The following is a 14915-nucleotide window of genomic DNA, read 5'->3' as shown; positions in this document are numbered from 1 at the left end:
TATTCCTTCGCAAACTCTGCGCATAAGTATCTCGAAACTAATGTCGTTCTCACAATTTGTTCCAAGTGTTTACGCCTTGCTAACTCACCGGCTGCAGTATGTAAATGTCAATGAGTCGTAAACTCACTAGTAAGACGACATTTTTAAAGAAAATTTTACTAATTGACAATGCATTTAAATATATTGTGCAACCAATGTCCGCCTCTTTGAATAATCACCTAAATGAATATAATTTTGCAATCTGCCTCAAGCAATATTTCTAATTTCCCTTAAATTAGGTTGATTGGTGCGATTGTTATGTTTCTAGCTAAAGAAAACGCTGTTACATCGCTGTGATTTCTTTTGCATAAAATCAGAGTCAGTGGGAAATCCGACTCACCTTGGTTCTCGCGCAGAGTGATACGTATAGTTTCGAATGAAAACATTCGCAACCTAATTACACGACTACAGAGTGTATGAAGGAATAGAAATTCTCAGCTCTTGAAGGCCGACTTTTGTGACAAGGCTGTGCATTAACGTATAAACGGGAATTAACACGCTTCTTGCCTTTCAATTGAAGGAGCCTAGAACAAAGAAGAATGTTTAGACCGCAACCCTCTTCAGTAGCTTTGTTTTATATTGGAAATGCCACCTTTGCTGAGAACGATGCCGCGCCGACGAGCGTAATAACGATTTGAATTTGGAAACCATTATGAAGAGCTTAAGTTTTGAATCAAGGAAGCGAGCACCATAACAGCATTCTCTGTGCACGGCGTCATTGTCCCTAGCGATTACAGCGCCCTCACCGCGCCTTTTGCACACCTTCCGGCCGCTTCTCTTTCCGCCGCCTCTAGGAAAAGCGCACACTGGCTGTGAGTCACGAAGGAAGGAAAATCTAAAGAGGAGCCCTGACGTCACTCCTTGTGGAGCAAAGCAACGCCGGAAGTCGGCGTTACTCCGCCATTGTGTCGGGCCAGATTCTCCTGTTTCGTTTAAGTTTCTCGCCTTCGGCGTGCAACCACCGGCGCAACCATGCCGGACTACATGCCGTAGTGGCCTGACTAACGGTCCAATCGCGGTGTATTCCATCGAGGTGGAACCTGTGGCAAGCTCATCTTCAGTTTATGAGAACAAGCACGCATGCTGGTCGTGGCTTCATCGGAATCGTTTTGCTTTACTCAACACGTTTTTCGGCATCCACTTACAGCGGAGGTGCGACGAGGCACACGCACCTACAAATAACCTGGCAGAGGAGAACGTCATTACGCGTTTAAATGCACCGACCACGGCTTGAGGTGTGTTGTTCTCACGGTAAGTTAAGCATCACGGAAACAAAGTTCTGCGGTTCCCAACAGTAAGCGCGTAGAGGTGCGGCTGGCGCGTTGACCCGGGCTGCATGCGTGCAGGCGTACGTTTTTCTGTTCGAGCCTTGTTCACACTTGCACCGTATCCGCCAACCTTAGCTTCCCTGCACCACTCGAGCACACATATAAGATTACTGCAGTAAAGGTTGTTCGTCCCTTTATTACTCACAGCAGTCGCTTGTTTCTCATCCTTCAACGTGGCTATTTTACATGCCACAAATGCATCGTCCGTTCTGAGAAGCAGGAACGCTGCACAGCTGTCACTGACCTGCAAGGCGCTTAGCGTACGTACGTCTGAGATGACACGCTATGGCATGAATCCATCGAAGACGGGAAAAAAATATCCCCACGTCGTCCTGCGTCCGTGGCGTGGTTTACGGCGTTGCACCCGCGCTAGTTTCAAGCTTTTTACTTCTTCCAGTGCCGCTGTTCCAGCTGGACTGGAAGAAGCTGTACCAGCTTCCAGCTGTTGTTGCAGTCTTCCAGGCTGCAACAACAGCTGGGAGAGCACAATCTAGATAAAACGGCTGTGGAAAACACGGAGACTAACGCAATCCAGCACACACGACCTCCTTGCCACAGTACGAAACCCACGGACCAACACGTGTGAGCGCACACAATCATAACAAAGCTGTCATTGTGGCCCGAGAACATAGCCGCTACAGCGACGGAAAAGAAGAAAAAAAAAGCAGGAAATACCACGTGACTTCCTCCACCATTTTCTCCTAGCGCGCGGAGGCGGCAGAGCCTTTTCTTAGTTTTTTTTCCTTGCTCTACGCTACGAGTTCTTGCTTCGCAGCCACCATTTTTTACACCTTTTCCGGCGAGGTTGTTATAGGCTTGCCGCCAGAGGCCCACTTGTCGCAGGCGTCAATTATCGAGGCTGGAAATAGGCTGGGACCTCGCACAGACGATCAATACTTCCCACTCATCCGCGACCTCACGGTCCGCTGAGTGTCCAGGTCGTGTCGTCTGCTGCAGATTCCATCGTCCACACGGCGAACGCAAATGAGCACTGAAGTGGTAGGCGGCGGGATTCTTTGCGGACTCGAAAACGGCTCTAAGGCCGACCATCGTAGCGGAAGAACAGAACACAGCTTTACAATGAAGTTACCCAGTCGAACTAATCTGTGTCGCGCGCTGGTTCAGTGCCAAGCCGAGTTCGTTGCGCGGGCCCGATGGAAGCCCGAAAGGTCCATTCTCAGATTATTCGGCACGTGGAAGTGCGGGTTCGTCAAGACTTGAAAATGCTCGATGGGTCCGTTAACTGGTTTTAAATCCAATTAGCGAAGTTGACGTGCTGTTTAGATGAATAATGAGAAAAAAAAATCGCGAGACTGGTTGTAACTGTTATCAGAATGTCGTGACAAAGCAGAAAATAAAAATGTCTATTACCGATGAAATAGATTGGGGGCTGCAATTTCCGAGTACTGTAGTTATTCGCGCTGCTTTTCTGCTGGCGCGAACGTAACTACTTATGCTGCCCTAACTAAAGGGGCATGACGTTTAGATTTGTGTGTAATGAAAACTACGACTGTCTGCTAGAAATTTTGTCCAGTGGCGCCTTGAGCGTAAGTACTTCGAACAACCATTTTTCAATAACATTTACGCAATTAATAGTTACGGGGTGACGAATGTGGCATGTAGAATGCTGGAGGATAATTTCGGAAACACCAAAATGAAGAATTTTTGATAAGCTAAGTATTGAGGGGTTGGTTCATGGGGCTGCTACGCGCCACGGTAATCCAGTGGCTATGGTTTTGTGCTGTTGAGGTCGAAGTCATGGGGTGGATCCCGCCCGTGGCAGCCATTTTTCGATGGGATTATAATATCGAAAACGCTCGTGCACTTAGTTTTGCCTTAGGTCGAAAACCAAAGCCTGGTGTTCGAACGTAAAACCCCAGAACTAATGTTTTCTTTATTTACATTTAGGGCAGCTGAAACGAAAAAAAGGTCAAGACAACGCCTTTGCGATTCATTGCGCTTTGCCCGGGTCGTTCCTATGCTTTAGAAAGGTGACCTGTTACTTACATAGGATTATCGTCAGATATTGCTTTATACAATACATTGATAATTGTACGCACAATTTATTGGAAAATCTATGCTGCAATAACACAGCGCCAACACAGCTTCCAAAAGGGGTATTCAACAACAACTCAACTAACAATAGCAGTTCACTGGTGCGCTTTATCTCTTGATCGCAATCGCGAAATAGACGTGATACTCCTTGTCGCATGATAATCTAATTTTTAGCCTTAGAATCCTTGGCATCCCTCAATTATTTATCAACATGGCTTCAGCACACCTGCCTAACAGGAAGCCACATACTGACATAGGAGGACAAGTTTCTGACAATCTTCCAGTCATGTCAGGGTAGGGTAGTGTCCTGGGCCTCCTGGTCTTCTGGGCTTACATTGGCAATATTGTAAATGTAATAACTCCTGGTGTGCAATTAGGAATATTTGCAGATGTCTGCATTTTGTTCAGAGAACTTTTTTTTACCCCGATGAACAAGTTGGGCTGAAAACAACCTGAATAACTTATTGACCTGTTGGAAACAATGGGGGATGGCTGTTAACACCGGCAAAACTGTATTCCTTCCTATAACCCGTAAAAAACCCCTCGCGTGTTTTTGTTACAGACTTGGTCCCTCGTTATGGAAAAAAGTCGATAATTACAAATATTTAGGTGTTACATTACCAACGAACTTATCCTGGAATATGTATGCTAATAATAATTGTTCTTCTGCCTTTCAAAAGGTCTGTTTCATGAAACATAAACTTAAAACCACCTCACGACATGCTAAACTATGAGAGTGACCCGTCGTGGTTGCCCAGTGACTATGGTGTTTGGCTGCAGAGCACGAAGTCGCGGGATCGAATCCCGGCCCCTGCGGCCGCATTTCGATGGGGCGAAATGCGAAAACACCCGTCTACTTATATTTAGGTGCACGTTAAGGAACCCCATGTGGCCGAAATTTCCGGTGTCCTCCACTACGGCGTGCCTCATAATCAGAAAGTGGTTTTGGCTCGTTAAACATCCTAATTTTAAACTATGAGAGTGGCTTGTAGGACTATTTGGCACATGGTTATGCTAGGAGAATGCCACCTAACATAAAGAAAGGGAACAAGATAGAAAGGCAGACATAGAGAAAGCGACATGACGACGTGACATGACGAGGTTTAATGAATAAGCTTCAGTTGTTTGTCCAGACACCTTCATTTCGCGGTTGTCTTTGCCTGCCTCTAAATTTTTCTTTTTTTCAAGTTTGCTGACACTCTCCTAGCATTCTGCTAAACTACTATTAACCTTTGCTGTGAACTATACTATTATTCCTTAATCAGACCCAGATTAGAATACATCAGTGCTATATGTAGCCTGCATAATCAATAAACAAGTGCCTTGAAAGAATATAGAGGAAAGCAGTCCGGTTTACTTACAATAAATTCTCACGAACTGACTCTCCATCGGAAATAATGATGGCCAATCATATCCCCACTTTTAAAACGCATCGAAAATAGTTCAGAATTGACTTCCTTTCAGTGCTCGTTAGCAACAAGCTTGAGATAGATCCCGTACCGTAACTATCACCCTTACTAACTAGAACCACAAGGCACCATCAGGCTAACTCTCTAACACCCTATTTTGCTAGAATTAACACTTCTAACTAGTCCTATTTTTCATGAACGCTCTTAAATTGCGACGACTTAATCCAGGCGTCTTAGTCTCTCCTACCGCACCAAATTGTCAATATTGCACCATTTCACATCAGTGCCATTGCAGCGTTATTATTGCATGATTCTAGGAACGGATTCCATCGTTGTTTTGTATTCATTTGTGCTGTAGTACAACTTACTACACTAATCTTGAAACAGATTCGATTGTTAGTATGTTGTGTTTTATCATCGATGTCATTACAGTAATCTCGAAACAGTTTCCATTCCTCGCTTTTGATTTATGGCTGTAATTTTGAAACTGCCCGCCTGCTTGAACCTAAGGGTTTGCAGAGATAAATAAATAAATAAAAAAATATTTTAAGTTCATTCTTGGCCGGACGAAACGTGCAATTATGCAATATATCAGATTCTAAAGTATAGGCTGCTGATTAGCACGTTGCTGCTGCATTGCCGTAAATTGCTCAGTCAATGGAAGGATGGTCGTAAGAGAGACGAGCTTGGGCGCTGGGCTTGCAAATGAAAGTAACAATGCAGTGCAATCATAAAATATTGAGGTTGCGAGCCCCTCCTGCTGATACCACTTTCAACGATTTCCAGCTAGAGAAGGTAACTAAATTCCGGGGTTTCATGTGGTACAACCACAATCTGATTTGCGGGGTTTTACGTGCTAAAACCACAATACCATTGTGAGGCACGTCGTAGTGGGGGAACTCCACAATAATTTGGCCACCTGCGGTTTTCTAACGGGCACCTAAATGTAAGTACACGAGCTCTTCACTATTCGGCCCCCACGGGAATCCAGCCGCCATAGCCGGGATTGAAGTACGGCCCCGTGATTAGCCACGCAATGCCATTGCCAGTCAACTATGAGTCGGGTCTAGTTCCTTTATACTAATTCCTTTTCCTGTCCTTGCTTTCTCTATCTCTCTCGAGAGAGAGCGCTGACTGGAAGGTTGCACAAAACTAACACGGACAGAAGTACAGGTACAGAGGACGAAGCTTAGCTAGGGACAGTTAATTCCTCCATAGAATGTCACATAAATACAGCTGTAAAAAATATATTATGGGGTTTTACGTGCCAAAACCCTTTCTGATTATGAGGCACGCCGTAGTGGAGGACTCCGGAAATTTCGACCACCTGGGGTTCTTTAACGTGCCCCTAAATCTAAGGACACGGGTGTTTTCGCATTTCGCCGCCATCGAAATGTGGCCGCCGTGGCCGGGATTCGATCCCGCCACCTCGTGCTCAGCAGCCTAACACCATAGCCACTGAGCAACCACGGCGGGTATACAGCTGTAAAAATAAGGATGGAAAAAAGGAGACAAAGAACCGGCGCTACTCATGCGCCAGGAGTGGTCGAAATCAAAATTATTAAGCGAACCAAAGACAACAACGAAAGGGTGGTTTGATTCGGCGGTGATGGCTTCACTACGCGCAGAGAAGTCTGTCAGTGCGCCATCGAAGAGTTCATAATCTGCAGTAGTTGGTTTGATTGCCCGTGCACAAGAGAGTGATTTGGTGTAGAGGGGGATGTCGTGTTAGCTCTTTCTTCCATTTTCTTGAGCTGCATGAATATGATGTGGCGTGCCCCGGAGTAGAGAAAAATGGCGTTTCTAAGTTCAAGAATCCAAAAGAAAGCAGTAAGGTTTATATATACCACTTACGGGCGAGCGTCACTCAGTGACCTCCTCAAAAAAAAAGCGGTTTACCCTCTATTCCTAACAGAAATCGCATATGTCGCTTAATGTTTTTCTATCAAATAATTAATAATAATTTCAAAGTTGACACCTCCAATATCCTTACCTATTCCTCGGGGTACCAAACTAGAAATCACCATTCTCTTTCTATAGCACCATTAAATCCACGAGTTAATTGTTTTAAATATTCCTTATTTCCAAGGACCATCACTAATTGGAATAACCTGACGGATGATGTTGTCAGACAGACATCATTACATTCATTTCAAGAGCATTTGAATTAATTGTTGTTAAATGACCTTGTCGCTGTATTCCCTTGTTGAATTTCTATGTGCAATTTTGTTTTCTTTGTGTCTGTAATTCTGTATCTTAACAAAATGTTTCCAACCTGCTATGATCTTGTGTACAAGATCGCAGTATCCATAAATAAAAAAAATAAAAATAAAGGTAGGTTCCTAGTTCGAAACGTCATCCAGGCCACTACATTTCAAGGCTAGGGGGGAGGGGGCATCTGTAAATGGCCAAAAAAATTCACTGAGAGTCATTTCGGCTATGCAAGTCCATGTGTAACCAAATGATAAAGGCCCGCTCAGATTCGACGAGGCACTGCCTCATCAGAACTGGAATTTGCCTACCTGGTACAGTGTTCGGCCACTGAATTTCTCATGTTTCTCGCAATTAACTTGTGGCCCTCAGCCTGCGACACAGCAGAGGATGCTAAGAATCTTTGGATCAGGACAGCCCGCCACCGAAAACTGAAACCGGCAGCCTTTAACAGTTCGTCTAGCTACCGTCTAGTTCGTCTACAGGGATGTTTCACGAATAATTATTAGGCATTGCCTAAGGATATCGTTTGTTGTGTTCATATAGGAGGTTGTGGCCAAGTACTGCACCAGGGTAGGGTGGCTGATCCTGCTCTGGTGAGGGAGTGCGTTACCGGTTCTGGTCACTGGGATCAGGCCACACTCCAGGCCTGTTTGTGCAATTTTATCAACACGCGTTTTTTTTAATCCGGTGGAAAATTGCCGGCACCGGGATTCGAACCACGGACCTCTTGCACGCGAGGCGGGTGTTCTACCTCTACGCCACCACTGCACCTCTGCCAAAGGAAGGGAAGTGTAGCAGAGGGAGGCAGAAAGTTAGGTGGGTGGATGAGATTAAGAAGTTTGCAGGCACGGCATGGCCACAATTAGTACATGACCGGGGTTGTTGGAGAAGTATGGGAGAGGCCTATGCCCTGCAGTGGGCGTAACCAGGCTGATGATGATGATGATGATGGTCATGATGATGAAGGATATCGTTAGCATTTGTGAGGTTAGGAGAATTGGCGAGGCGTATACTGTGTTGAATAATGACCACTTCTTCTACAGAAGTCTTCCAGATAAGAGAGGAAGAGAATATATGGTAGGACTTTTAATTCATATGGACATAGCGGGTGAACATTGATGAGTTCTACAGCAATAATGAAAGGGTAGTTGCCACTGTAATGAATCTAAATAGAAGATATAGCATTATTGTGGTACAAGCCTATGCTCCAAGGTCCGTTGATGAGGATGAAGAGATAGATTAGTTCTACGGCGTTGCTGAATCAGCAATGAGCAAGGTGCGAACTTACCATACTTTAGTAATGGTTGACTTCATTGAGAAAGTAAGGAAAAGGCAGGCTGAGGTACAGACAATGGGCGCCTGAGGGATCAACTGTATGAATAGTGGAGAATATATACTGGTAAAATTTGTCGAAAGGAAGAAATTCTGTGTAAGGAACACCTTCTTCCGGAAGCGCAACAACAGAAAATTGACATGAAAAAGCGCCCTCACAGGAAAACAAGAAATGAAAAAAATCTCCTTCTCTATACGACAGCACCATAGCCCAATATGTAGAAGTATTAGGTGGAATAATAGCAGTGATCATACGTTAGTGAAGTCAAGAATTGCTCACATTTTAGGAGATAGAGCAAATTTAGTTATGAGGGAAGAGGTCAACCCAGAGCAGCCAGGCAAAAAGCATATCAGCTCAGGCTAGTGTTCGCAAACAAATATGCGGTTTTAGAACAGGAAGATGAAGATAAGGTAGAAATAATTAATGGTACTGTAAGTAGACTGATTTCAGAAGCAGCAATTGAGGTGGGAGGTAAGGCAAAAGTGCAAGAAACATGCAAGCTCACCCAAGCAACAAGGGACCTGATAAACGAAGAACAATGCATGAAATTGTCCGACTCAAGAGATCAAATTGAAATGTGTGAACTGTCAAAGCCGACAAACAAGCTGAAAGTAATTGATGTTCGAAATTAAAACGTACATGTATTGAAGAAACCGCTAAAAAAAAGGTCAACTAAATGTCGATGCTGAAGAAGACAAAGTCCATACGCAAGGTTGTTCAAATTATTGGATGAGTAAATGTTCAATACAGATATCTATCCTGCCTTTTGTTCGCTCCCTTACTCACTTATTCCGTATCGTAATCGTACAGTATCTTACGTGCGATTACTTCGACTCCCATCGGGTCTCCTTGGCCCCCCTGCGACGCAGGACACCATACCTGCATTGCTCAAAAGTCTCGGCAGCCACACCACTTCTGTGTTGAGTGAATATGTTCCGCCTCAAAGCCTCCTAACGCTCACCGACGTCCTGCTGCTCCTGGCAGCCATGATACGAATCACGCATTGGGCCCACATCGGGCTTCTCAAGCGTCTGCCGTCTTCATGGCGTGGCTCGTGCCGTCCTTTGCTGAGACAAGGCTCACGCGCGTCGGCACTCTCGTGGGCCCGTCAAGCGCGCAGCCTGCGCACCATTTGCGTTTCCTCTCGTAGGCGTCTACAGTGCCTCGCGAACAGAGTTGTTGAGTGGGGCGTTCCATTCGATTTCCACTCCATTTCGGGGAGTATGTATTCACTTAATTGAACACCTCTTAACTCCTCGGATTACTAAGGGTCGGACCATTCCCATTCCTTGATAGGCTTGGATATTCCAATCTATTCCTCTAATTTCAATAAATGAAACGCTTTCTCTATAAAGTAGAATCTCTTGAATAGAAATTGCTTAAAATGGGTTGCCTCGTAAATGGAAGAACCACCTTGTGATTGATTGGTTTTCTATTAGGGCAATAAAAAAAAGAAATCAGTATATACAGCTACAGTTTTTCCAACTCCGTGTAGACGGAACTAAATATAGTAACAATAACGAAACTGAGCGGACATTCTCAGTGGCATGACGATACGCATCATTCATGGCACCTTTCATGCCATGTTGGTTTGTCTCGCCAGTTCTCCGCATTATAGGCGGCTTTCGTTGGTACGACTGCCAGGGTTTGCATGGCTCTGCCGTTGAAGTGGCTGGCTGTGGTTTATTTGGCTGCGCAGTGCCTGTCATCTGCGAGTTTGCTTAGCGTTTTCGATGACTGCACAGACACGTATGCGCAATACGGTCATGCTGGACACGATCTTTCTTCAAGAGGAGGAAATAAGTTGGAACCTTGCACAGATTGATGATGTCATTCAAAAGAAGTGGCTGTGACAGCTGGAACAAGCAAAGATGGATTCATTTTTACATGTAGAAGGTAGTCAGGAGTCAACTATACCAGCAACATTTCCTTGCCTAGTCGGTTTTCAAATCATACTACACTCCAAAAATGTTTACACCCTTAAGGGTGTTTTCTTGTTGCACTGGTCACACCATTGACATTAGGGCCTTACAAAAGTTCATAGCGGCCGACAACGGAGCTCTAACTAGACGTGCGATGACAAAATACGTAATTCAAGACTACGTAAACGTACTGACAGCCTTGGATGCACACAAATATGTGACAAGAAAATTTTACAGGTAAAAATATGAAACTCCTATCGGATATTTCCGTGCGTTCAAGGTTGTCAGAACGATTACATAGTTTTCAGCTACGTGTTCTGTCATCGCACGTCTAGTTAGAGCTCCGTTGTCGTCCTTTACAAATTTTGTAAAGCCTTAACGGTAGTGGTGTTACCAGTGTGCAAGGAAACAACCATAAGGGTCTAAACATTTTTGCAGTGTACTTACATTTTGTCTAGTCAGCGAACACGTGCAATACATATGATAATTTTTTATACAATTATGTTTGGTTATGCTAGTTCTAGTCACCGGCTGCGTGCAAGTGTAAAGTGCACGAAGAAGCTTCCTAGCCATCTACGCTGCTACTATTACCTGCTGTGGCCAATAAAGTATCTGCCACTTACACAAGCGCATCTTCAGTAACCATGAACTCAATCTCTTGGTAAATGGAAGTTCTGATAAACGGAACTGATTTCCCTGCCTTCTTAGGTTCTTCTTAACGAGAGTTTACTGCAATACTTTACTACTAACGATTGCGTGCCAACAAACTAAAAGCGTATTTTCGAAGTCTTAGCCACGTTAAAAATATTATTATTCACATTCACATAAGAAAAACAAACACCCTTAACTGTCTGTTGCTTTGCCAGTGTTTATTTTTATGTATCGTCACTCATCTCTGCTGTTTTTAAGACTTTATACATGTGGAAGATGCGTGGGTTGAAGTCACGAAGAAATGTCGCCATTGCCAGATACATTAATGCAAGTGTCGCCAAAACATAAAAAATTTTGAGGAATCTACCTCATGGCAGGATGCCAGCTGTCATGTGGTCAACTCTTCATAAGCTCCTTCCACGTGGAAAAAAGCAGAGATATAGCTCACGGGATGCCATCTATAGTGATTCAAGATCTGCAGTCAGAGCATTTGAAAATGCACCATTTCCAAAGAGGCCCTCAGACTTATTGGGGGCAAGGCAATCACGCACCACTTCATTTATTGGTTTCCGGCACATCAGGGTCAGATAAAGGGTGCTCCTCCCAACCTCAACGCGTCGGCTCACGGGGCTGCGCGTGAACTTGCCCACCGCGCTACCCTCGACCAATCGGAAGCCGACTCACTAGAGAACAGGGACACACCCTCCACCTACAAAGAGATAACTAAACACCACTATCTCAGCCGTAGAACCTACTTTGTTCCTCATCCGCGCCTAATAGAGCTCAAGCATTAACGCTCCGTCTACTACAAACGAATACCTATCCGAATCGATCGCTCTTAAATAAAATCTATCCGGATACTTACAACAACGCTACCTGCCACGATTGTGGAGATATAGCCACGTTAGACCATATGCTCTGGCGGTGTGCTCGGTCACGCTCTATCATCGCTAACAGCTCGGCCAGATGGGAGGCGGTTCTCCGTAGCCCTCTTCTGGCTGACCAACTCTGGGCTGTCCAGCAAGTCCACGATGCGGCCGAGAGGCTCGGCCTTCCGGTTCCCACGTGGGAGCGGCCCGGTTCGTGAAGACTCACGATCTGCAGGACTTTAATTATTAAAGTTTTACCATACCATACCATACCATAGAGCAAAGGCTCAGTCACTCCATAGGCTTATTTAATACAATAATGAGGAAAGCAATGCTATATGGCGATTGAGGCCATCATAAGCGTCACTTCGCGGTGATTGCGAGGGTTCGTTTTGATCTGGTATCAGGCCTGATTTTTTAACAGCCAATCATGACGTTTATTTCAGGTAGCATGGTACATCGCAGCTACGCGCTCGTCACCACTGAGTTTGCTTAACCTTAGCTGCTCACTTGTTAGACAGTCCGCGGCAACATAGCTCGACGTGAAGCAAGCAAGGTATGTATTGTGAAGAAAATTCACTATTTCAGAAAATGTTTAATTCTTCTAGCATCATTTTTATATAGTAACCCAAAGTACAAAACAATCTTACATGGTTGGTAATTTCATGCTTCTCGCTAGGTTACTTTGTCAGTTAGATGACTAACATCAAAGCAAAATACATTGATATCTTTTGCAAGATGCTCCTATTTGTTTCACGTTTAGTGGTACGTTCACAGACACTATTTCTTTTCTGTACGCATCTCTGACTATCTGTTACCGCGCGTCCTGGATACTAAGAAAGTGTGCGAAAAAAAATTCATTGACGATTACAATACTTCCTGATGCGAAATTTGGGCGCAAAAAATATGAAATTATGAGGTTTTGCATGCCATGACCACGATCAGGTGACTATGAAGCACGCCCTATTGGGAGACTCCGAACATTCGAACCTCTTGGAGTTCTTTAACGTTCACCTAAGTCTAAGCACACGGTTTTTTTTGCATTTCGCCCCAATCGAAATGCGGCCGCCGAAAGCCGGGATTTGATATCGCGACCCCGTGCTTAGCAGTCCAACACGATAGCCACGAAGCAACCACGGCGGGTCAATTAGAGCGGAGCTCTACACACGTTTTCATTGCACGATGTATCAACTGATGCGGAGAATCTGTCTCGTGCGGCGCGTTGAAAACGGAGCGAAGTGTGCGGTGACTACCTCGGCAGACCGCAAGAGGCAGCCCGTGGGTGAAGCATGGGCGCGGCTCACAAGAGCAACAGAAATTTTGGCTTTGGTAGAATATTTCTTATGTCAACGTTCACAATTCGCGTTATATCATCACCTCCAATCCAAACCTGTGCCAGTCACGTCCGCTTTCCTCAGGGCTCTGTCTTTGAAACCTTCTTGTTCCTTAACTTTATTAATGACATCACCAGAGATATCAACTGTAGCATTAAACACTTTGCTGACGATTGTATATATTTACAGAAATTAGGAGCCATCAAGACCTTGCCATACTTAAACAGATCATTAGATAAAATTGCTTCTTGATGTAATAACTGGCAGATGTCAATTACCACAAACAAGTCTGTAGCAATTTCAGTGGAAAGAAAAAAAAGCAACCACTAATGTTTGCATACACAATCAATAGGACGCCACTGGCGTTCGTTAGCAAATACAACTACCTAGGTGTTACATTGACAAATGACCTTAGATGGGGCGAACGAATCGATAACATCACTTCAATTGCATTGCGGAAATTGTTTTTTTCTTAAAATGTGTCTTCGCCTTGCCCCAGCAGAAACTAGACTTTTGCCTTACGACACGTTCATTAGACTTGTACTAGAATATACTAACATAGCTTGGTTTCCTCAATCTGCAACTAACCTTTCGCGACTTGAACGAATACAGCGTAAATTACTCAGGTTGATTCACAATAAGTATAAACAAACTGACTCTCCAACTGAACTAGCTGCAATCTCCGGGATTGAAACACTATCAACAAAGGCAAAGCTCACGCGACTGAAATTCTCCTATCAGCTACTTCATAACGCACTTAAGAGCGACTCATCAAAGTATGTTTCACTGACACCCAAACGTGCATTAGGAACCAGCAAGTGTACACACTCACTGAGTATTCATATCACAGTGCGTTAAAAACTTTTTAGAGCGCAGCTCTTTGGCGTCCGTTCCTGGGTTTCGCGTCGTCGTCGTCGTCGTCGTCGACGTCGTCGGCCTCGTAACCAGCTCGCCGACGAATCTGCTGCTCCGCCGCCGCGCATGCGCGCTGTCGGCTCTCCGGGCGAGGGAGGATGATGGAAGGGAGGAGGAGAGACTGTGGAGGAGGGCTGGCTACACAAATGGCTCTTTGGCGTCCGTTCCTGGGTTTCGCGTCGTAGCTCGCCGACGAATCTGCTCCGCCGCCGCGCATGCGCGCTGTCGGCTCTCCGGGCGAGGGAGGATGATGGAAGGGAGGAGGAGAGACTGTGGAGGAGGGCTGGCTACACAAATGGCTCTTTGGCGTCCGTTCCTGGGTTTCGCGTCGTAGCTCGCCGACGAATCTGCTCCGCCGCCGCGCATGCGCGCTGTCGGCTCTCCGGGCGAGGGAGGATGATGGAAGGGAGGAGGAGAGACTGTGGAGGAGGGCTGGCTACACAAATGGCTCTTTGGCGTCCGTTCCTGGGTTTCGCGTCGTCGTCGGCGTTATCGTCGGCCTCATAACCAGCTCCGCCCCCCTTTCATCCCCCCAGCGCTAGCAGCGACCGACTGATGCCGCTTTCGTGAGTCCGCTACCGCACTCACGAAAGACGTCGTGCACTTCCTGCAACTCGCATTAACCGTCCATCGATCCACACCGATGTTAGTAGTGGGGGACTTTAATGTTGACATAAAGACAAACAGCAATTTCCTAACACTTATGCCGGAGAACATCCCGTTCCTCTCGCTCGTAACGCGTCCCACGGCTGTGACAACCTCGCGAAGCACTTGTATAGATCTCGTCTTTGAGAATCAAGCATTGGTGTACCAAGTCAAACATATATCAGTCTATTTCTCCGACCA

This window comes from Dermacentor albipictus, chromosome 10, assembly GCF_038994185.2.
Source record: "Dermacentor albipictus isolate Rhodes 1998 colony chromosome 10, USDA_Dalb.pri_finalv2, whole genome shotgun sequence".
NCBI classification, from domain to species: domain Eukaryota; kingdom Metazoa; phylum Arthropoda; class Arachnida; order Ixodida; family Ixodidae; genus Dermacentor; species Dermacentor albipictus.
This window is presented reverse-complemented; position numbering follows the sequence as displayed.